The sequence below is a fragment of the Malania oleifera genome, chromosome 7 (assembly GCF_029873635.1).
Source record: "Malania oleifera isolate guangnan ecotype guangnan chromosome 7, ASM2987363v1, whole genome shotgun sequence".
NCBI lineage: Eukaryota > Viridiplantae > Streptophyta > Magnoliopsida > Santalales > Ximeniaceae > Malania > Malania oleifera.
In genome coordinates this window covers 85,966,853-85,992,424 of record NC_080423.1, presented here as the reverse complement: position 1 = coordinate 85,992,424, position 25,572 = coordinate 85,966,853, and the positions used below count along the sequence as shown (strand labels likewise).

The 25,572-nt window shown below is 35.7% G+C and overlaps 1 protein-coding gene across 4 annotated transcripts in view; it reads left to right on the top strand.

Annotated features, from left to right (window-relative positions):
• LOC131159861 (PRA1 family protein A1-like) overlaps nt 1-22,199 on the top strand; it is a 31,328-nt gene extending 9,129 nt beyond the window's left edge. For all 4 annotated transcript variants that reach the window (XM_058115053.1, XM_058115055.1, XM_058115056.1 and 1 more), the window contains exon 9: nt 21,881-22,199. The gene's annotated coding sequence lies outside the window, so the exon portion shown is untranslated. The remainder of the gene's footprint in view (nt 1-21,880) is intronic.
• The last annotated feature ends 3,373 nt before the right edge of the window (nt 22,200-25,572 follow it).

The following is a 25,572-nucleotide window of genomic DNA, read 5'->3' as shown; positions in this document are numbered from 1 at the left end:
ACCCTTGCTAATGGGTCTACTATTGTTAAGGGGATAGGAATAGTAAGTCCTACTCCTTTCATCTCTCTTTATTCTGCTTTATACATTCCTTAATCCCCTTTCAATCTTATGTCAGTTAGTAAGCTTACAAAGTCACTAAATTGTTCTATCACATTCTTTCTTGATTTTGTGATTATTTAGGATCTGAAGATGAGAAAGACAATTGACATAGGACGTGAGACTCGTGGACTTTACTACTTTGAGTTACCTTCTCCATCCATTGCCTGCATAGTCGCATCTACACCATTTCAAATCCATTGTTGCGTTGGTCATTAGTCCTCAGACAGGTTGAAACAACTAGTTCCTACATTTATGTGTCTAATCTTGAGTTTGATTCTTGTCAATTGGGTAAGCATCATTGTGTTCCCTTTGCTTTTCGGGTCGACAAACAAGTAATTAGTTCTTTCATGCTAGTCTATTCCGACATTTGAGGTCCTAGTCGTGTCACATCAAAGTTGGGGTTTCGGTACTTCGTTACATTTGTTGATGACTACTTTAGGATGACTTGGTTATATTTAATGAAAGATCATTTCTAGTTGTTTGATATCTTTTGTGCCTTTCATTCCCAAATAAGGACTCAATTTGATATGCCAGTCAGGATACTTCGTAGTGATAATGCTAAGGAGTTCTTCAGTATCCAATTCACTACTTGTATGACTAGCTCTAGTATGATCCATTAGCCCTCTTGTGCCCACACTCCACAACAAAATGGGGTTGCAGAGTGGAAAAACCAACATATTCTTGATGTCACTCGTACCCTTTTGTATCAAATGAATGTCCCCAAAGTTTTTTGGAGTGATGCTGTGCTCACAGCTTGCTCCCTCATCAATAAAATGCCATCCTCTATCCTTGGTAGTAAAATCCCATATTTAGTTATCTTCCCTAAGGCTCCTTTGTTCTCCCTTCCTCCTCGTATATTTAGTTGTGTGTCCTTTGTCTATTAGTTAACTCCAGGAATGGATAAGTTGGATCCTCGTGCTATCAAATGTATCTTTTTAGGCTATTCCTATACTCAAAAAGGATATCGATGTTATAGTCCTACTTTACATTGAATTTTTGTCTTTGCCAATGTCACCTTTTTTGAGTCTACACCATACTACTCTAATTCCTTGAGTTTTGTTGACCTTAATGAGTCTCTTCCTCTGCCTTGCCTTCCAGATCGAAACCTAGTATCTATGCCCATTTCTCCTACATCTTTGTCTAGTTTGAGTCCTTCTCATCACTTGGATCATCCCAATTTGCAGGCATACACATGGCGACTCAAGGGGGAAGTGCCTCCTCTAGCTTCTACTACTGTGCCTCTAGTTCCCTTGTCAGATGATCTTATTTCCCATGATGTTGATCCTCCTATAGCTGTTCAAAAAGGTAAACACACTTGTACCCAACATCCGATCTCTAGTTTTGTTTGTTATGATTTCTTGTCACCCTCTTATTATTGTTTTGTTAGTACTTTGTCTTCCGTTGCTCTTCCAAAATATATTTTTGAAGCCCTATCCCATTCTGGGTGGTGGATAGCAATGGTTGAGGAGATGCGTGCACTACATGATAATGATACTTGGGATTTGGTACCTCTTCCTGCTGATAAATCAGTGGTTGGTTGTCGCTAGGAGTACACAACGAAAGTCAATCCTGATGGTTATGTGGCTCGTTTGAAGGCCCGCTTTGTTGCTAAGGGGTGTACTTAGGTGTATGGTTTGGATTATTCAGACACATTCTCTCCGGTGGCTAAACTTACATCAGTGGTTTGTTCATTTCTTTAGCCACCACTTGTCATTGGCATTTACATCAATTAGATGTGAAGAATCCTTTCCTACATGGTGGTCTTCATGTATATGGAGCAACCACTTGGATTTGTTGCTCATGGAGCAACCACTTGGGTTTGTTGCTCAAAGGGAGTTGGGCTCAGTATGTCTACTTAATAAATCATTGTATGGATTAAAACAATCTCCAAGGGCATGGTTTGGTAGTTTTAGTGCTGTAGTACTTGAGTTTGGCCTTCATCGGTGTGCAGTAGGTGACTTTGTTTTTTATTGTCATACTCTATCTGGCAGGATTTTGCTTATTGTGTATGTGGATGACACTGTGATCACTAATGATGATGATCGAGGCATCCAAGACCAAAAGCTTGCAGAGTAAGTTTCAGGACAACGACTTGGGACCATTGAAGTACTTCTTGGGTGTAGAAGTATCAAGATCTTTCATGGGGACTATATTGTCACAAAGAAAGTATGTTCTTGATCTTTTATATGAGACGGTGCTGTTGGGTTCCAAACTTGTTGATACACCCATGGATCCCAATAGTAAGTTTGTGCCAGATATGGGTGATTTGTTGCCCAACCCATGTCGGTATAGGAGACTTGTTGGAAAGTTGAATCATCTCAGTCACTCGACTAAAAATATCTTTCGCAAGAAGTGTTGTGAGTCACTTTCTCGATTCTCTGAGAACAAGTCACTAGGATGCAGTAATTCACATTTTGAGATATCTCAAAGGTGCACCAGGGAGAGGTCTCTTATATCAGGATTGGGGTCACACTCATATTCAAGGATATATAAATGTAGATTGGGTTGGTTCACCTTTCGACCGAAGATCCCCAATTGGGTATCGTATCTTTGTCGGTGGTAATTTGGTGTCTTGGAAAAGTAAAAAACAAACTATGGTGGCCAGGTCGAGTGCCGAGTCAGAATAAAGGGCTATGACACACACTGCATGTGAACTTGTTTGGCTGAAGAACATGTTGAAAGAACTAGGTTTTCCACATTCTCAGTTTATGGAGTTGATGTGTGATAATCGAGATGCTATTCACGTTGCCTCTAACCCTATCTTCCATGAGCGGACAAAGCACATTGAAGTTGATTGCCATTTTATTTAAGAGAAACTTGTACAGATTCATTACAACCACTCATCGAAGTGCGAGTTTCAGCTTGCTAATTTGTTATGTGAATGTTTTTTGTAACAAGCTAGGAGCATGTGATATATATGATCCAGCTTTAGGGGGAATGTTAATGGTTATTAATCAATTAGCATTATTATTAATTGTTAGAGTTTGGTTTGTAATAGGTGTAAGTTAGTAAGGGTATTATGATCATTCCTATTGTACTTGACATATATTATAAATCGAGGGAGAGACCTATCATTGAGTTTAGGTCTTCCATTTTACCCAATTTTTCAATAAGTTATAATTTTGGGGGTAACAAGATGAATTCCTTTTTCTAGAGAAGATTCACCATTTAGCCTTGCTCTGGTGTGTTGCTGCTGGTTGCCTTAAAGGAGTGTGGTTTTCTGATATTCAACAGGATAGTTTGATTGTTGTTTCTGGTCTTTTCATTTAATTTTTTCTTCTTTTTGTTTAAAAGGATTTCTTATTTTTTTTTTGTACATTTTTTATTATCTTACGAATTCATCTTCTTTTGTTATTAAAAAAAAAATCAACTGAAAGGACCAAAGTCTTGTTACAAGAGTTTGCCTCTCAAAGGTTTGTGTTGCAATATAAAGAATAATACAAACAAGTAATCATGCTTAAAAAAGAAAAAAAACAGACAGTTTTAATCTAGCCGATACATATAAGTGCTCCTATCAAATTAAGAGTTTCAGTAAAAAGGGGAACTAGACAAAATCAAGTATCTGGACCCAATTATAATCTTACCAGATTTTGCAAAGGGAATCAAATCTTTTTTTTTGTAGATAAAGCAAGTATAGTTCATCAATAGTAATCCCAAATATTTAACTTGCCAATCAAAATTGTTCAAATAAGAAGCAAAATAAATTCAAATTATTACTTTGAATATCAATTCCAAACAGCCAGCAACATTCAAAATTTGCACTTTGTCTAGCTCTTGTTTATTTTGACTTTGTTCAAAATTATTAAACTCCTTTTAAGTCAAGATTTTTCTACAACTGCTGACTATTCCATTAAATATAGCTAGGCATTATGAAGTACATACTACTAAAATTGACATACTTCAACATACTTTAATCTACCTGCAAATTATCAAGTTACAAATTAAGTTCATGTTAAAATCATTGCTTGTAATTAGCCAAAGTAATTCTGAATTTGTAAGGCTATAACTAGTGGAAGTGTATTTTCTGTTCAAATCACTGAGGGCATGAATAAGAAAGTGTGTTGTCATGTAATTAATCAAAAGTCTAGATTGAGCAATATTTCCAAGCATTCTCATGTTTTGACATCATCAATTAATTCATAGGTTCAACGTTCTCCCCCTTTCGGATGATGACGAAGCTCCTGTAGATTTTATTTTTATTTTTATTTTTAAATTTGATGTAACTAATTGAGTTGTTCCAATGATATTCAAAGATTTGCACTAGACTTAAAAGTTCTGTAAATTTACAGTAATTAACGAAGAAAATCTCTACAATGACAGGATTAAACAAAATATCTAGGGAGGATTCTCCCTTTTATAATTAGCAAAAAGAACTAATTCTCCCCCTAAAGAAGTGTAGCTTGTGTAGGTAATCCCAAGATATAAGATACATATAGTAGCAAGATTTGTAGAATTTGGTGCAATAGAGTAGCAAAATTAATTGACTATATAATCCAAACAAGGAGCTAAATTCAGTTGTTGAATAGAACAAATCAAGAGAACAGCAGTGTTTATGTGTTAGCCAACAGAAAACCAGAAAACATGGAAAATGTTATTATAGAATCACAAAAAGGCAGCCAAGAGTGTTGCAGAGAATCCAAAAACATAGATATTACACTCCAGATGAAGTGAATCTAAAAAGCAGAGGTGCCTCTGGATTGAAGAAGGAATTGCATATCTATCTCAAAGTAATCCTAATGCTAGCGTGCAAAAGAGACCTTGTCCAAGACCACACCCAGTTTAGCTCCACAAGCTGCTTGGATGTCCAATGTTGGCTTCAGTAGGGGAGCAAGTTTCAGGTTGGAAGTTGGAAGATGGACTAGCCTTCTTTCTATAGTGTTATTTGGAATATTCATTGTCTTGACTTTATTTGAGCATATTAGCATAAAATTACCAGGTGTTTGTAGTTTTAAAAGCATTGATTGGGAATGGGGAGGTGAATTTCACATTCCAGATCCACACCTACTCCTTCAAAGAGGATGATCAGAATCATGCCATAAGGAAGACAAGCTTGGGATTATGACAGATGGTATTGATGCGATGGGGGAAAATATCAGGCAAGTTGAGAGGTTTGCTGTTTGGGATGTGCCACATGGGTTTGGCATTCTTTTAGTCATATGGTTGATACAACCTTTGCTAGGGCTAAGGATTTCTATGAAGAAACTGTGCGCCCCTAATAGTGAACTGAAGTTGTGCTAATTTATCAAAATGTTGTGTTATGTGCGAGTCCATCCAGAGCTAAGTGCACTACAAAGGCAATCAGGTTGGCATCAACAGTAATGTATTTACCTTTAACTAAAGAATAATGTGGGATACATTGGTTTCCTTGTGCAGGTTGGAGAGAAAACGACCAACACAGTGATGGGGTCAAGCTAACCAAGGGATTGAAAAGCCTTTTTGTGCCAAATTTCTATAGTAATCAAGATTGGCCTTACGGCCAAAGAGAACTTCACATTTTATGAAGGTGGTCTCATACTGAGTTTGTTCTATGTTGTTTTGGAAATAGAGAATCTAAGAGAAGGGAAGACAAACATAAAGCTTACTATGAGGCATAGGTACAGAGGTGGCCATGGAGGGAAGAGGGAGGGACTTTTTGTTAGTCCTTATGTTGCTTGGAGTAAGTGACAGAGTTGGGGTCTCTTGTTTGTCATTCACAAGTTGATGGAGGTGCAGGGCATGTTCTTGAGTGCATGATAGGTTTGTGTGGCTGGCTGAAGAAAGCATTTAGAGGCTTATGTTGGTGGAGATTGAGATATAGAGATGGACAAATTACTCTGTAGGAGGACAATGCAAAGCGGTGTAGTGATAGCATGGGGAGGTGAGGAGTGATGGGGTAGAGCAGGAGCAAAGGAGGGGAACGCGGCTTGTGGGCTATGCATCACTTTGGGGCCACTTGGTATGACTGTAAGAAACTATGGAAATGAAAACCATAAACCAAAACTAAAAACCAAAAATACTTAAAAAAATGAAAATTAGCAATGCGCTTGGTTAATATATCTGAAATTAAAATAAATTAAAAAATAAAAACCTAATTCAACAAGCACTCATTTTTGTCCTTGAATCAAGTAATAACTAACAAATATGATTAAACAATGAAAATACAAAACAATACACACTAAAAAAAATTATAATAAAAAATAGAAATTAATTATTATATTTCAAAACTCATTTTTTGGTCTAGGAACTACCCATTGCACGGGACAATTGAAAAATAGCAAAAGCAATTTTTGAATGTCTTACTATTTTTTTTAACAATTTTAAGATAATTTATGTATATTTTTATTTTAATTATATTCTAAACTCAAATGGTCATATTATTTTATTTTTAATTTAGAATTATGTTTAAAATGAATGATTTAATCCATAAAAGTGAATTTTGAATATTAAAGTATTTTGACAATAAGTTGTTAAAACATCTTAAACCCATAAAATCAGGTTTTTAGTTTTTGAGATAACATCCAACCATTAGGGGTGTATAAAAGCTGACCAAAAATGATGAAACTGACCGAACCAAACCGAACCCAAAATGGATTGGTTGTTTTATGTCATTTGTTTCTGTTTGGTTCAACAACTCATTTTTAAGAAGGAATATCCAATTATATTTCAAATAAGAATTCTTTCGGGCAAATTTTCTAGTAAAATTGGTATAGAATTAACAAGTTCAGCTTTTGTTTTTAGTAGGCATAATCAAGGCCCATTAAGAGGCCAAACCGACCAACACAAACCAAACTAAACCAAATATTTTTGGTTCGTTGGTTCGGTTCATAAATATAAGGAACTGAATAATTCGATTTTGGTGTGGGATTTTACAAAAAAACTGACTGAACTGAAACTATTACGCACTTACCAACCATAGAAACAGAAAGATAGCAATGTTAACAAATGTGTTTTGATAATCTGTTTCTTATTGCATTGAAAACAAGAATTTGAAAATAGAAATGGTACCAAACAGCCCCTTAGATTGTGGAGGCAACATGGTGGATTGAAGAGGAGGAGTTCCTTAGGGTTAGGATTTGAGAGAGTGGGAAGGGAAAAGAAATTGAAGGAAAAGGGGGGAGAGAGAGAGAGAGAGAGAAGGGAAAAGAAATTGAAGGAAAAGGGGAAAGAGAGAGAGTTCAGGGTTGTGGCTAAAGAAGTTGGCCTTTGTAAAAGTTTGGACCATTAGAGCCTATTTTTTTTTTTGTTAGCAAATAGCAAACACGTTGCAAATTTGAGCAATCTGAGTTTGAAAAATTTTGGGAAGCCCAAGCCAAAGTAGAGATGCCATTTTGGGACTGAACTGAATCAGTTTTTGATAGGAAGGAGGTCAAGGAGGGGCTTACAGGAGAGGAAGGAATTGAGAGTGAATCTTAGTATGAGTTGGGTGTACTTTTGAAGGAAGTTAGGATTTGGAGGCAAAAAACTATGTTTAAATTGGTAAGCCAGGGGGGATTGTAAAACAAAGGTTTTCCATTAGGTGGCAAATGGGCAATGATGTGCATAATAGAAATTGAGTAGAGGACATGAGAAATAGTGACTGATGTTAGGACGATAGCTGAGGAGGCCAGTTATTTCTTTGAAAATTGATTACCAAAGAAGATTTAGGTAGCTGATGATTAAGGGGCAGTTTATAGTGTTAGTCTAGAGAGAGATAAGGCTCTAGGGTCTGATGGTTTTAACAAGTTTATTTCAGGAGTGTTGGGAATCTTGGGATGTGGTGAGAGAGGATGTAATGAAGGTTCTATATGAGTTAATGAGAATGGTGAATTGGGGAAGAGTGTTGACTCCACTTTCATTAGCTCAGTACCCAAGAAGAGTAGGTCGACTGAGGTTTTGGAGTTTCGGCCTATTAATATACTAACAGTTGTTTCTAAGATCATTGCTAAGTTCTTCATAATAGGTTGATTTCTGTCCGTAGTGACATTATTTCTCTTGCTCAAAGTGCTTTTGTGGAAGGGAGACAGATTGTGTATGATATTTCATTTGCTAATGAGGTGGTGGAGGATTTTCATCATATGAAGGGCATTGTGTTTAAATTAGATTTTGAGAAGACTTTGGATAGAGTTAGTTGGGAGTTTTTGAATAGGATGTGGAGAAGTAATAGGTTTGGAGTTGGTTGGAGGAATTGGTTTGGGGGATGTTTGTCTAATGATTATTTCTGACTTAGCGATAATTAATGGGCAGCCCAGAGATTTGGTTTAGATCTTCCCGCTCTCAGGAAAGGGGGGGGGGGTTGGGTGGGGTAAGGGAATCCTTTATCCCCTTATTTATTTGTCCTTGGGGCAGATGTATTGAGTAGGATGATAGATAGGGCTGTAGATATGGGAGTTGTGAGGAGTCTTAAATTGGGTAAGGGGGAGGAAGTGGTGTCTTATTTGTGGTTTGCTGATGACACCATTATTTTCTTAGATGACCATGTGATGCAGGGGCAGCATTAAGGTTCTGCAGCCATGGAGAAATTAGAAGAGAGGAAGGAAGGGGGTGGAAGGAGAGAGGAGATACCAGGGAGGCGGGGGGGGAATTCACGCTTCCAATTCAATTCATCAACAACTAATTCTCTACAACATGGCTTTGATGCACTAGTTATAAGAAAACCTTTGCAAATGAAATTACACATATATCCCTGAAATAACATGAATTACAAACAAACCCCTACTTTACAAAAATATTACAAATGAGTCCCATGGTTTTAAATCGCGGTAGCGGGTAGCGTAACGTAACGGTAACAGGTGTAACGGGAAGCAGGAGTAGCGGATGTTACATAACGGGAAGCGGGTGTAACGGCTGTGAATTTTTTTGAAGCACACACAACCTTGTGCATATTAGCGTACTTGCATGTTTTAAGCTTTTGGCCATTCTTAGAAAGGGTTTTAGTGTATTTTGGATCCTTTAGTTCGAGTAATTAAGTTATTTGGTAAGGGCAACAAGTTTACATTTGTTTTAAACCATCATTGATAGAAAATTACGTGTGTGTGCGTATTTATACTTCTCATTGTTCTTATCTGTGATAAATTCTTATGTGTGCTAAATGAATTAATAAAATAAAATACATTATACACTCCATTAATCTATTAGACACATAAGACATACGAATAATATAAATATAAAATAGCTAGAAAAGAAAAAAGGTTGAAGTTGAAAAATAAACAACATAAATATCACATTACTAATATTATTAAAAAAAAAATTCCTAACAAGTTAGTATTTTGAAATTGTTAATTAATGCATCTATTGTGAGTATTTAAAGAAAAAGTAAATTTTGTATCATTGTCATCCTCATTATAATTTTTTCCCCCTCTTGCCACTTGGTATATTGAGAATGATATATGAAAGAGAGAGAAAAAGTGAGAAGAAAAAGTAAAAAATAAAATATTTTTTTGGTGTAACAATCCTGTAGCGGTTACGTAACGGCCGTAGCGGCCTTTACATAACGGTCGCGGTCCGTAACAGCCACTACGTGCGTGATTTTTCTTCCCACCGATTTTGCGGTGTGTAACGGTATCGGTAACCCAAAAAACCTTTACGTAACGGCGTTACGCAACGGTCGCGGCCTTTATTTAAAACCATGCAAACGACCCCCAAACACATATAATCCTATACTAATAAATACTAAACACTCATAATAAACTACTTACTAAACCCAAAAATTATTGATCCAATTAAGTAGTTTCCTACATGGATCTTCCCAAGGTCATGCTTCTTGTCCTACGTCATCTCTCTCCCAGTTTGAAAAAAATCAGACTTGAATTTTGAAATGTTGAAGGATCAAAAGGGTGAATCTAACTTGGACTCTTTGAAATCCAGGGCTTGAATCAGACAAGAAACCACGTTGTATTGGCAACACCATAGACTTGGCTTGAGAATTAGCATCAATGAACTCATTGGGGATGACAAACTCTACAATTGGAATGCTTGAAAGGCTTTGGATATCTTCAAACACATTCATTGCCTTGCTTGTAGTCTCTTCAAGTTGAGTAACTTTGACATGATCAATAATCTCAGATTCTTTGTCCTGGTTGGTGGCTTCAAAATGATTTTCTTTCCATTATAGTGGAAGACACATGTGTTTTCATGTCCTTGAGTCACATCCAAATCATTCAATCAAGGAGAACCAAGGAGTACATGGCCAATCTTCATAGGTATGATATCACACCAAACATTATGAAAGTAAGCCTATAGGAACCGAACATCTTTCATAAACATGCACAATAGAGTTATAAACTGAAGACATATCATAAGGCTCCAGGTGAGGTTCTGGATGAAGTTGCATTCGAGTGACCCCATTTATTGAAACTGCATTCATTGGACATCTTTCATCAATGATGATTTTGCAAACCTTTTCTCCACATTTGAGAAAGGTATTGAAAAGCTTGAAATCGAGCTCAAAGTACGGAAAATGGCATTTTTTTTTCCTATAATTTGTCACCGTGTTGCTGAATATATACATATACATACTGCATCTTTATATCACCAACAGCCCTTTAACACAATTTTCCACAAGCCTTACTTCCAAATTCTCAAAAACTATCTTCAATTCACCTTTGATATTGATTGTCATGCTGAAATGAAACAAATTCACGAAGAAAACTAACAAACACAGTGATGCAAACTGATTTGTGATTGCTGGCAGTGACAAATACATGCTCCAAAGTGCTGATGGTGCAATAGTTCTTCAATTTCTAGTGTTTCGTGTCAATTTTTTGCACTTGCTTGCATTATGTTATGTCCGTGATCAAAATACCATGCTGCTACATATAAAAATATTGTGGAGAAAAACATCAATTTCTTGTTGTGAGAACCAATTTCTTGTGATTCTGGCAGAAGGGGGAAGTCCAGAAGAATCCTCACTTGCAGTCACTGGCGCGTCAGGTGCATGGAGCTCTGGAGATGGTGCTCCGGTGATGATTTTCTGGGGAGTGGTAGATTGATGGATGGTGAGTCGAATGGTGGTGGTAGTGTGTCAAGGAAAACTCCTGCAAGGGTGGATTTTGAAGGGGGTGGGGGCTGGTGAATTTCAGGTGGTGTGTGGGACTTCACGGCTGGTCAGTTGGTGATGAAATTTTGAGGGGAAGGGTTTCGGTGGTTTCTGTTTTCAATGGAATGGCTGGTGTTTCAGGATCATGGCTGGAGAGTGGTGTTTGAACAAATGGGGACACAGCTGGAATTTCTGAAAAGGTCGAATGTTGCTCTGTTAACCAAATGATGCCGGGACAGCATCAAGGTTCTACAGCTATGGAGAAATTAGAAAAGAGGAATGAAGTGGAAGGAGAGAGGAGATACCATGGGGGAAAACTCACGTTCATTTCCAATTCAAATTCATCCACAACTAACTCTCTACAACGTGGCTCTCACACACTATTTATAAGAAAGCCTTTGCACATGAAATTACATATGTATGATGTATCCCTAAAACAACATGAATTACAAACAAACCCCTACCTTACACGAATATTACAAACAATCCCTAAATAGACATAATCCTATACTAATTAATACTAAACACACATAATAAACTACTAACTGAACCCAACAATTGTCGATCCAATTCTTCTTAGCAGTTTCCAACATCGATCTTCCCAATGTCTTGCTTCTTGTCCTACATCACCATGTTGACTTCTTTGTTAACAGACTCACTATTTTGCAGATTTTTGAGAGGGTCTTTTGTTTTAGAATTAATTTGGGGAGGAGCGGGGTTGCACCAATTAACCTTAGTTTTAATAGGATTTTGGAGCTGACCTCCCTAGTGGGGTGTTCTGTTTTAAAGTGGCCCTAAATCTATTTGGGAGGGACGCCACCTTCGCTAGCTTTTTGGGATATGGTTGGGTGGTGACTGAGGTAGTTAAGTTGATGGATGGTTTGAAAGGCGCTTTTTCTCTTTAAGATGTAGAATGATTATCATACAAGCCAACCTTTCTACTATTCCTCTATTCTTTTTCTCTCGTTTTAGAATTCTAGGAAGGATACCACAAAGGCTCGGGATGGAGGAGAGATCATTTGGTTAAGCTGGAGGTGGTGTATAGGTTGAAGTAAGGAGGGTTGTATCGTGGTATCTAAAAACGCTGCCCTTGGCTAAATGGTGGCTGAAACTTTCCTTGGAGGGGAAGTGAGCACAAACTATTAAGATGTAAATACGGCATTCCAAGATAATGGGTTGCTAATTTGGGCTTAAGAAATTCTTCAGGGAGTCCTCGGAGGTTCATTTTGCAGGTTTACCCATCTTTCCATCCTCTAAAAGAGTTTAATTTGGGTAGAGATAATTGTATCAGGTTCTGGGAAGATGCTTGGGTGGTTTTGTTTGGAGGTAGGGGGGGCATTATCATGTTCCTTTGCTTGTTTGTATCGTCTTTCTTCTCACCACAATGAAGTCATTTCCTCAAGTCTTATTCTTAAGAGGGTTTCTTTTTCTTGGAACTTTCATGTTAGAAGGGATTTAGATGATAGAGGAGTGGAGGGTTGCCCTATCTCCAGTAGGAGTGACGGTAGAGTTTGATCCTTGGACTTGTCAGGAGATTATTTGTGTAAATATTTCTTTTCTCACCTTAATAAAGTTGATGCGGTTCTTCCTCCATCGGAGAAAATTTGGGAGGCTAAAGTTCATTCAAAGATAAAACTACTTGTTTGGCTGGTGGCACTTGATAGAGTTAAAATGAACAACCTGCTGCAGCGTTGGAGGCCTTCTAAAGCTTTGTCTCCCAATATGTGTCTTATGTTTGGAAGTAGCTTGCTGGATGCATCTCATTTGTTTTTACACTGTTCATTTGCATGGGGCTTGTAAAATACACTTTGTGGACTTCTCGATGAAGTGAAGGTTTGTCCAAAGTCGGTGGAGGAACTGTTGAATGTTTCCTTTGCTTGTTGCAAAAGGTAAGGGTGTAAGAGGTTGTGGAATTGTGCTTCTTGTGCTGTGTTATTGGGAATTTGGCTGGAAAGGGACGCTAGAATTTTTCTGGAAAGAGATTATTGATAGGGATTCTTTGGGAGAGGGTGCAGTATTTGGCTTCTCTTTGGGCTTATAGTGTGGGCATTTTTAAGGGCTATTGTTTTCAGGTGGTCAACCAAGACTGACTGGCTTTATTAAATGGTTGTTAATTTTCTTTTTTGTGTTTTCCTGGAGGACTTCTTGTTCTTCTTGATTGTATCTATTTTTCCTAGCTATCTTTGCTAATGCTTCTTTTTCTATAAAAAATAAAGAATAATTTCTCAATAAATAATTGTGAGAGTTTCAATAACTAGGGCATCATCAACCATGCTCATTTTGGGGACTATTTATTGCATTATTTGTTTCCTCTGAGATTGTTTACTGTGTTCAGTATAGAGTCCTGTGTCTTATTTATGGAGGATGAGTTGGGAGATGTGAAATACCTGTAGAAGCTGCCAAACAGTAATGAGATAGTCGGAATTATTCAATTTTGCATATTTGTGCAAACTGAATTACACATTCCAAGGTCAAGTCAACAATTGAAATTTAGAGAATTCTTCAGCTCGGAGGTTTTGGTGAATATATCATTTAATTGTTAATGTTAATAAATTCCAAATGCATAACCCTATTTAACATAATCTCTGATGAAATGTTATCTTTTTCAATCTGGGTTTGTGTGTTGATGCTGGACTGAATTTTTTGTTTGGCTGATTACACTTGTGTACATAAAGGATAGGAATATGATTGAGATGTAAATTGCAGTGTTTTAAAAGGCTCAATTGAGGCTTGCCTCAAGGCAAGGCATGCTTTAAACGCCTTGAGGCTCAATTTAAAATACCAAATTCCAAAAAAGGCTAACGCATTACATGCTAAGGCTTACGCATTTATACAAAAAGCATGACTTTTGCGTCTTTTTAGTTGAGGCTTACGCATTTTGGGTGTGTGATTCTCAAGTTAGAATTGGTTAGAAAATTTTAACCACATGTTTGTATAAAAAGGAATGTCATAATATGATTTTATTTCTAAAACTCGTGGACCTCAACCTTTCTAAAATAACTAGACTTGTATCTTACGTCATGAAAATAGTTTGAACTTTGTAATGGTATAGCTATATCCTGTCATGATTTATGTTATGTATTCAAGTTAGCAATTTTCAAATGGTGAACAAGTGTTTTGCAAAGTACAACTAGTTTTTCTTTTTTACATTATATTTGTGATATTCTTAATTTTTACTTTATTTTAAAAATATATAATTTATTTAACAAATTTTTTATCTTAAAAAACAAATTCTCAAAAGGCTTACGCCTCGCCTTTTGAGGATTAAAACGCCTCGCCTTACGCCTTTGCCTTCTAAAACATTGGTAAATTGTAGTCCTTTGATTGGTGTTTTATCTTAAGTAATCGTGCACAACTGTCAGCCACTGTATATTCAATTTTTATCACAGAAGTTTCTAGCGTGCAGCGACATTTTATAGTACTGTACTGTAGACCCATCCTTGTCCACCTCTTCCCTGGACTCCACATACACGGGAGCTTTGTCTTCCACCAAGAGACCAAGGACTGTCAAGAAATTGACACAAGCCACTAGTAATTTTGTGGTCAACTTTGCATCTGACAAAATTTGCATCCAAGTATCATATTAAGTCAAAAAATGCATTTAGGATACCACAGATTTAAATTATGTGTGCCTACAAAGTATTTAAAAAATTTTCTTGACTGCATTTTAATTTGATTCTTAGCTGCAGATAGCCTCCTGGATAGTTCCTTTTCTTGCCACTATAATTCCTGTTTCGACCAACTGTTGCGGTTCTAAATCTGTGAATGGAATTTATGAATCCTGTAATGAATTTTTTAATTTTGACAAAGGTATCCTGCCTATATTATTCTTGATTTAATTGAAAAAGAATTATCTTTCATGCCAAGAAGAGAGAAGTTCTGTGGGAAAGACCTTAACCTTATATGCATCAGGGGATGAGAGGGACAGCAGGGGTCCAGGGGTGCTTCTGGATAGAATAAGGCTGCTCCATAGTTAATCCTTTAGGTCAGGTTCTTAAGGTTGCTGTTTCTCCTAGAACCGACAAATGCAAAAAAGGAGTGGAGAAAGAATTTCAAGAATTGGTGTCCAATGTAAACTATGGAGGGGGAAGGGTAAGAGCTTAGGCGAAGTAAGGTGGCAGAACGAAGTTGTTGAGCTGGAATGTTGAGGGATGGGTTTCTTCTTGGGAGCATCTGGGATTTTTGGTTTAAAGATTGGGTTTGATTAGTATCTACTAGCTCCTCAGAGGGCATTGTGATCATTTGGGATATACTAGATTTGCTAACAAACTGGATGTTTTAATCTGTTCCTTTTCAGTGTCTGTTTCACCTAGGTGTCACTGGGTAGGGGCAGTGGTGGTTTGCCTTGGTCTATGGACCTAATTTCCTTGGTTAAGTGGTGTCTTGTGGGACAAATTAGCTGCTGTTTATGCCATGTGCCCTATTATTATTATTATTATTATTCTTTTGGTTGGTTGGTTTGTTTGGGGTTTTTTTTTTGGGGGGGGGGGGGTTGGTTGGGGATATTAATATTATATAACTTTATATGGCTTTCTAATGAGAGACTGGGAGGATCTAGAATCACCTCTAGTAGGAGGGCTTTTGATGCATTTATTAGTGAGTGTTACATGAGTGATTCGCTGATGGTAGTAGGTCAGTGGCTACTAGGATTGATATGTTTCTGTTTACTACAGATTGGGAGTATGCATGTCATACCTTCACTCAAAAAGTGCTTCCTAGTGTTATTTCTGATAATTGCCCTTTGTTTCTCGAGTCTAACCCTGTTAAATGGGGCCCAACCCCATTTTATATTTGAAGACATGTCGTTGACACGTATTGATTATTGGAGTTTGGCTAGGGATTGGTGGGAAAAGTGTATTTTGGATGGTGTGTGGGGTTTTTGTTCTATGAAAAGATTGAGGCATATGAAGGGTGTCTGAAAATATGGCATGTGGAAGTTTTTGCGATGTTTGGTCTAGAAAAAAAATGGTATTCTTGAGGAATTGGGTGCGACTAATAGATTAGTTGAGGGACCTGTCACAGGAAGTCACAGGACATAGCTGGTAGACTACTCCAGTTGTCCAATGAGTTTGAACAAGTTGTTTTAATGCAAGAGATGAGGTGGAGCAGAAATCTTGAATAAATTAAGGAGGGGGGATTGCAACTCAACTTTTCCATAGGGTGGTGAGTGGAAGGAGAATAATGAACTTTATTACAAAGCTAGAGGATGATAGGGGACTGGTTACTAGGGATCCTGGATGCATTGAAGGTTTGATTATTGATTTTTATCGGAACTTTTTTTAGAGGATGAGAGAAGGGTTATGGTTGAGGGGCTGGATTGGTGGCCTTTATTAGTAGACAAGGCGGATTGCAGAGAAGGAGATTAAGAATGTGGTGTTTGAGATGGATAGAGGCCTTTTGGGACGGATGGGTTTGCAATGGCATTTGTTACAAACTTACAGTATTGTTTGGGGGTTCTTGGAGAGAGGCCTTTCAAAAAATTTTCATGAGTTCTTTTTTTTTAAATTTATTTTATTTGCAATGGGTTGGCAAGGGGTATTAATTCTACTTTTTTATGACCGTAGTGCCTAAAAGAGATGGTGCAGCTACAGTCCAGGACTTTTGGCCAATTAGCTTGGCACATAAGGTTTGTAAGATTTTTGTCTAAAGTTTTATCCAAGAGATTCACTGCAGTCCTGGAGGATACTATTTCTCTTAGTCATGCACTTTTATAGGTGATATATAATTCTAGATGCAACTTTGATAGCGAATAAGGTGGTTGAAGATGCAGTTAAAAAAAGGGGGATCTAGTGTTGAAATTGGACTGCTAAGTCTTGATTTCATGCTCCAAGGGTATGCCATAGGGATATCCCTTTTCTCCTTTTCTTTTTACTAATATGGATGATGCCATGAATAAGATGATTGATAAAGAGGAGTTGATACTTGATAGAGGTTTGTGGGAGGGCTTAAGGTAGGCAGCGAAGATTTGACCATATCACATCTTCATTTTGCATCTCTAGTTCGTAGATGATACTATCTTTCTCTTAGCCTATTACCTACTTGGTTGTCCCTTTAATAGGTAATCCTAATACTAACCCATGCTGGAACCCATTTTTTTTGGAGAATGGCTAGGAGATTGGATGGGTGGAAAGGAGTGTTCTGCACTTTAGGGCTTCACATTACTCTTATCCACGCTTTTCTGTCCTGCATCCTTTTCTCTTTCCCTCCTTAGAGTTCCTGTACGAGTGGCGCTGGGAGCTAGAGAAGTTGATGAGGGATTTTTTGTGGTTGAGTTGGGGTGAGCAGGTAGAGGACCATCTTGTAGGTCGGGTGACTGAGTAGATCTTAAAGGGAGGGAGGCTTGGGTCTAGGTAATTTAGTGTCCAAAAATATCTCTTTAGCGTATCGTAATTTGTAGTAAATTTGGTCTGCTACAAATGGGTAGGATGCTGAAGTGGGAGTTAGTATTACTTATTCGAGTCTTTTGATGTTTGTGTCTTAGATTTATCATTCAAATTTTCCTAATGTCTAGTATAAATTTTGTCATGGAGTGAAAATTTGTTTTTGGGAAGACCATTGGGTGGGAAGTGGCTTTTGGCTCTCTCGTATCTCTTCCTACTTTTCTCCTTTTGGAAGAGGATGGGCATTCTTGTGATTTCCATTTTTGGATAAGTCTTGATGAGAGAGATCAATTAGCTGTCACAATTTGAACTTGCTTGAATCTATTTGTGTTCATTTGGGGAAGGTGATAAAAGGGTTTGGAGCTTTTGTCACTCTGGGGAATTCTTTTTCTTCTTTTCTAGACTACGATCATTGAGAAAATCATCACTAATGATTTGCTTCAAAAGAGAGGACCTAATATGGCCATGTCGCCTGGTGTTTGTGTCCTTTGTTTGAAGCCTAGTGAGACCTACTCATGTTTGTCTCTTCTCTGCTCCTTCACTTCTCTTTTGGAATTGATTATTTGGTATTTTTGAAGGTTTGCCTCTCCATGTTGAAGGTTTTTTTGTACTATTATGTTTAGGGGGTTTGGCAAGGTAAAGGATAGAAAAGCTTTGTGGTGGTGCACTGTTATGACAATTGTTTTGTGTGTTTGATTGGAGAGGAATGCTAGAATTTTCAAAGGCATGGCTACTCCTAACAACTTGCTTTGGAGTAAAGTGATTTATCTTGTGTCATTGTGGGTGCTGGCGAATGGTTTCATCGTCTTGGATGACTTACAGCAAGATTGGGTGGCTTTGCTTCATTGACTAGTCATTGATTTTGTTTTCTGTGATATCTGTTTTGTCTTTTTGTAAATGGAGAACTTCTTGTTCTCCTTGTTTTATTTTCCTTTTTTGTTGTATCATCTTTTATCTTTTAGTGCAAATATACAATGCTTTGTTTATCTTAAAAAAAAAAAAAAAAGGTTGGCACATTATCTTCTAAAATTTAACCATTTAAAAAGGTGCTTTTGACTTCCATTTGAAAATTTTTTGAATCTTCAGAATGACTTCAAGGGTAGCTATGGGTGAAAATGTTTCTCAAAATCTATTCCTCCTTCGAACATCCTTGAGCTATTAGTCTGGTTTTTTTTTTTAAGTCACAACTTTAAATTCATCTTTATGTTTCTAAATTCCCATTTGCTTCCAATTACGGGTTTGTCTCTAGGCTTGGTTCTAATGTCCATACATTATTACTCTCGAATTGATTTCATTCTTCTTGCATGGCCATTAGCCAGTTGTTGTCACATTTGACCTCTTGCTTCTAGGTACAATTTGCGAGTCAAAAGCTACATTAGCACACAAATTTCTTACAGAAGATCTAAGTTTGAATGCCTGAAGATGGACCACCTTTGTGTTGCCAACTAGCACGTCCTTTCCTTTGGCGTTTGGTTATCTTGATTTTCTAGGATAAAACTCAACTCTCCTCTTTTGTGTGATTTATTGGTGGCTCAACATGTGATTTTCCATTTTCATTCCTAGCTTCCAATTCATCATCCATCATCAAGAGACTGATCTATTGTCAAGTAAGAGTTGGTTTCATTAAAAATAATGTACATTGATTCATTCACTACAAGAGTCCTTTAGTTGAAAACACGATAAGCTTTGCTGCTTAAATAATGACCCAAAAATGTTGCTACATTATATTTCACATTGAATTTTTCTAAATGTTCGTTATTATTTAAGATATAACATTTACATCCAAATGAGTGAATATGTACCATTTTGTTTTTCTTCCTTTGAATAGTTTGTACACCTTTTTAATAATAGGTCTTATTAAAACACAATTTGATATATACCAGGTGATATTTATAGTTTCTGCCTAAAAATTCTTTGGTAAACTAATTTCTCTGGGAGAGTTATCCCATTACAATCGAAGTCCAATTTTTTATTTCAACTGCCCCTTTTTGTTGCGAGGTCACTGAAAATTTGTTGTTGATTCCAAAACTCTTAACAAAATTTTCAATTTCTTTTGGATGATCACCATGCAATCCTTTTATTGTGAGATCCTTTTGGCTTTGAGTTTTTCCAGAAAAAACATTTTGAAACTGTGTAGTGCATCATCTTTCATGGCAAGGGAAAAAAAGAGTCCAAGTAAATCTATAGGGAAACAAAAAAAAATCATCCACAATTATGCATGCCAGCCAAGCTCATAGTAGATAGACTTGAATAAGTCTAAATAAGCAATTCCAAGGGTTTTGATGTGGAAACAACATCCTTTGATTTAAATGATGTGCGTGTGGTGTGTACTTTCTTCTAAGACATGCATCAGAAACTCTACTTTTGTCAAATTTAATTTTGGACAAACCAATAACAAGTTTCTAGATTATTTGAGTTAAATCGACACTAGCATGACCTACTCTCTAGTGCCAAAGCCAACTATCATCATTCGAGCAAGCAAAGCACTTCTCTAAAATCATCAAAAGCCATAGCATAAACATTTTCATTTTTCGTGGTCCAACAAACAAGACACTATGATTATTCACGTTTTTGACAAAGCATGTAAAAAATAACTTGATTACCTTTATCACAAGTTTGGCCAATGTTTTAGCCCATTTACAAGAACATTTTTTATTGTAATAGAGTTCTTACCTATATGACCGTCTGATTGTTTTTGCCTTTTTGTTATCATAGAAAATTACACGCCCACCCTCCTTAATCGTATAAGAAATTTTGTTTGTCACTAGTCATGTGGATTGAAGACAAGTGTCATTTTTCACTATTAGCCTTAAGACAGGTTTTGCGACGTTGTCTCCCGATTTGTTCTCAGAGGTTTGATTTTCATTATTGCCCCATTCTGTGATCATGGATTTCTTGACTTTGAAAGAAACCGACACTCATCTAGTCAGCTAATAATTGTTTGGGGCATTTGCAATCAAAACATATAATGTGTCCTTTTTATTCAATTTGTTCTTCTTGCTAGATTCTCCTCATTTGTCCTTCTTTGAGAACTTTCTTCTTAGTTGTTTTTTTCATTCTTTGTGAGAAAAGTTCTCGCAGTTGGTGATTATTGCAAATTTTGAGTAATTAGATTCGCTATCACTATCTCTTTCACTCGGCAAATAGGTTGTAGAGGACTTGAGTGTATGCTTTTCTTCTATTTGTTGTCATGCATATCATATTGATTCAAATCTATCTGTGTCATTAAAAAAATCAAGTAGTTCATTTGGGTCCAGATTAAGGCCCTTCGCTTGCATTGCGCCATTTCTTGGAATGCCTTTTTCCCAATGATTTTAAGAGTGTCAATAAATGTGGAAATATATCATATATGGATTTACTGGGTTTCATTTCAAACATTTCATAAATTTACACTGACATGTCAATTCTTGTTTCTTTAACCTAATTTATGCATTTGTTCGTAACTTCTAACCTATTTCATATTTGCTTGAAAGTGCCATGACTACAAATCCTGATATAATTCATTTTGATCCTAACATTAGTTTATCATGATTATCAAATTCAACTATAAAATTAGGAACCATTTTGACTTCTGCTGTCTCAGTGGATGTTGTATTCTTTAGTGTATATTTCTCTTGCGTGATTGAATAAAATTTCTCTTGTCCACCAATAATTTTAAGTGTTGCCGTTAGATAGGAGAGGCTTATTTGTGATTGTCCTTCAGCAAGCAAGACTAGTGCTGGTTATGGTTGCATGCCAAACTAAATGACTAAAGTGGAGTTCTACTTTGATACCAACGGTTGGTTTAAGTAGCAACCCAAAAGGGCAGGGTGAATTTGGTTGATGTATGATTTTAATTCAAAGACTAAAATCAATTAATTCACATAAAAATAATTATACTAGCTAGCACAATACACATAATCATGAAATTAAAATAGAGAAACAAGAAATAAATGTTAATAGTGGTTTGACCCCAAATGCAAGGCCTGCCTCTTATCCTTGAGGAACTTGCACGAGCTTTCCACCATTGGTATCAAAAATTCCAGGACTGTTGGGTGAATTTGGCTATTAATTTAAGAATGTAGAACTGTTGTTTGATAGTGAGGCTTCAATACTACTTGGCAGTATTTACAGCTAACCACCTGTAGATGTCACATAATGTCGTCTACAAGAGAAAAGATGGAGAAATAATTATAAATATGGCATTTCCTTTCTTTCTTTCATCCGTTATTTATTTTATGTTTAGAGGAGCATGAAATGTGGACTTTGGATTTATATTTATGTGGATTTAAATAAAACATAGTACAAAATTATATTTAAGTTTCTTAGAAATCTGCACAAATTCAAATCCAAACCCTGAAATTCTTACTCCAAACATTACCTTAGTATTTTTGTTCTGATGGCAGCGATTGTTGTTGTTGTTGTTTAGGGACCATTATGGTAGTTGTGAAGCTAATATGGTTCGTTTTATATGTTGACTGCTGCTGCTGCCGCTGCTGCTGCCTCTGCTGCTGCCATAAAATGAAATCCTTTGGCTGGTTGCGCAATTCTTTGGTTGCACATCCCCCCTCTGATGTAAATTGTTTCGAGTTCTACTTCATTTTTTTTCTTTTTTTTATAGAACAGTTTTTTTGTGATTTATCATCCACATTAGGAAGAACCTTCAAGGCTTTTCATATCAAACATGCTTATGAACATATTTACTGCACTAAAATAATATCTGATTTGGAGTCTTCAAGAATTTGTCATATCACTTGTTCAGATGAATGACCTTGATGATGAGATGGATGTAAGTTGTGTTGTAGTTTGGTGAATAGAATACACATGGAGTGTCCAATACCATTATTTTTGAAAATGTGAAACATTATTATTTTATTACTATGTTTTTCTTGTTTAATGGTTTTTTTTTTTTTGTTTATATGCATGTTTCATATTTCCAAGTTTCAAATAGTAAAATTGGATGGAAAGAAATGTGCTCTTGAATTTTAGCTTGTGAAAATCTTGGTGCCGCTTTTACTTATCAATTTTATCATGTTTTTAAAAACTATGTTGATGTACAATAACCATAAAACCAAGCCTTAATTCCATTAGATGGGTTCAGTGAGTTTATTGAAATGCCAAACAGCCTCAACATGACATACATTGTAGCAAGGGCCTGCCTTTGGTTTTTATTTTTTTATTTTTTTTTGTTTTGTTTTTTGTTTTTTATTACATAGGAATTTCAGTCACCAACGAGCCATTCAGACCCCCTAGTGCGGTACGAACTTTACGGATTAGTGTCCTCCACCCTCAGGTCTTGTTAATCAGGGTAAAGTTAGGAATGCAAACACGATTTCTGTGCATCCGTTAGACGTTCAGTCAACCCGATTTTTAGGACACATCTCCATTACCACTCACGGTTCTCGTTGACTCACAGAGAACTTTCACTGTCCATGGTTCCCGTTGGCTCACAGAGTAAACTCTCACCATCCACGGTCTTTATTGGCTCACAGAATAAACTCTCACTATCTACAGTACCGCTGGCTTTGTGAGTATATCTATCTAGAATTAAACCCCGATGCTCCTTACTTATTGATACCTTTCTACCGCACCATATTTGTGAGGGCAGGATCTGGCTTTATTATGAAGGGTAGGGGTAGTGTTGATTTTTGGGTATGGATTCCTACCATCACTATAACCTAGGTGCAGACTTGTCCCATGGTTTGACTGGATTGGCGTATGTTAGGGTTTGTATGGTATTGTTTGTGTTTTTACTTTTGTTTTATTTTTGTTTTTCTTTTGGTTTTTTTTTTTTTTAAATTTATTTTATGCAATAAAAAAATTGATTATGAAAATATGCTTGTTCATATTGTAAATTTTTAGTTATTTTCCAATTTTTTTTTAAAATTTTCATTTATTTTGAAAACCTACTATCAAAGTACTTTAAATTTAAAATTATTATTTTTAGATTAAATCATTACATTTTTTACCTAATTTTTTAAACTAAAATTAGAAAAAACCGATTCATAAAGTTTTTAAAAAATTATAAAATAATATAAATTCAATTGAAAAATTTTTTTATTATTTTTTAGTTGTCCAGTATAATGAAAGATTGTTCTTGTAAAGGGAGTTTTGAAATATATTAACTAAGTAAAATAATTATAATATTTTTATTTTTGTTATAATATTCTAAATCTATATTATTTTATACTTTTATTATTTTAATTGTTATTTAATTCAATAAAAATAAAGAGCAATTATTGATTCAAAACTTTAATTTGTTTTAATTTTAGAAATATTAATCAAACATGTTTTTAATTTTTATTTATAGTTTTGAATTTTTATTTTCATAATTTTTGACAATGGCAGAAAGCAACACCTTAGTGGTGTTCTATTATAAGTTATAAAAGGAAAAATACTTGTGAGAAGTTTTTCCATATAAAATTTAGAATGTATTAATTGAAGATCTTTGAGGTGGATTCACACTAGTCCGTTGATATGCGTTCTACATGGCTTTAATAGGAAATATTATAAGATAGGATGTTACATTAGTATTTGAACTTACACAAGTCTCACTAATGGGCATCCTACATGACTTTAGAAGGAAAAAATACTTGTAATTTGCAAGTAGTTTTGCATGGAAGATTTTGAAACTCACCCATGGTAAGATGTTTGGATTCATATTAGTGAAACTGCATCAAACTATACTTTTCAATTGTGTAATATTGTATATGTTTATGTGCTAATTTGGTATTCGGTAGTTGATAAATTTCAAATTCTAATATGAAGTAATTGTTGTTTTGCAAAGTTTTTTCATTAGCTTGGTTCAAACATTAATAAATTTTTGTGGATTCTAATTTGAAGAATATTTTTTACAAGTAGAAACACCAGATGTCCTGTGGTTTATATCTTTGTTTAATCAAATTAAATGAATGACAAAGAAAGAAATAATGTCAATGTATGCCACTTGATAGAAAAAGGGAAAGGATAAAAAATATTGAATGAAAATTTTTTTGTTTGGTAAGAAAGGGAAAAGAAGGAAAGATAAAATGGTGAAAATTAAAAAAAAAAAAAAAACTAATCCCACCATAAGGAGGAATGGCAGCACATGTGACCTAGAGTAGACACTTCTCTATTGTTCATACTTGCCTATATTTATTAAAAGCACCAAGTACATAAGCATTTAAGATAATGTAATTTGACAATGAGACCAAAATCAAATTGTATAGTTTTGAGTCCAAAATCTTAAGAAATATTATTTTTTTTTGTACTTGAATTGGACTTGGAGGAATGTTTTGGACATAAAATCGATAAGTGGGCAAATTTTAACCTAATTTTAGTTTTATAGCATGATAGGTGATCATGACATGAAGTTTTGGTCTTAATTAGAATCTAAATGACTAAAAAGGAAAGTGAAATGATATGTCAAATGTCACAATGTTACATCAAGTATGTATTAAAAATTGATATTTGTATTATAATGATAATGAAGGTTATACTCTTGTGAGGTACTTTTCATGAATGAATTAAAATAAATACTTTCTAATTATAGTTGAACTAAGACTAATATATTTAGTAGCAATGTCACTTTAAGCTTATCTCTATATTCGTGGATCTCATATAGAAATGGAGAGATTCGAAAAAGCGTGTTAGAGATGGATAGCCTATTTTGATCTCATATTGGGCATGTAATGTAGCAAGTTTCATTATTAGATAAAATCATGAAACTTAATAAGTCAAAGCAGATAATACTTGAATAAAGTTGGGTCAAGACCATCACTAAGCAAATCCCATAAGCTGGCAATGTGCACATCTAGGATGAAGGGCTAGCATGCACATGACACCCCTTGCATTCTTTTCATTTTTGTTGCATCTTTTTCCCATGACATCTTATGTTTAAAAAACATTGTATGTAGGAGGGTAAATTTTGAGTTCATGGCTTTCTTAACCTAGTGTAGACACTTCTTTTTTGTTCATACTTGCCTATATTTATTAGATGCACTAAGTACATGAGCATTTAAGATAATGCAATTTGACAATCAGACCAAAATCAAACTGTATGGTTTTGAGTCTAAAATCATTAGAAATATCATTTTTGTAACGCCCTGACCCTTAGTACGGCTCTAGAGTGCTACTATACCT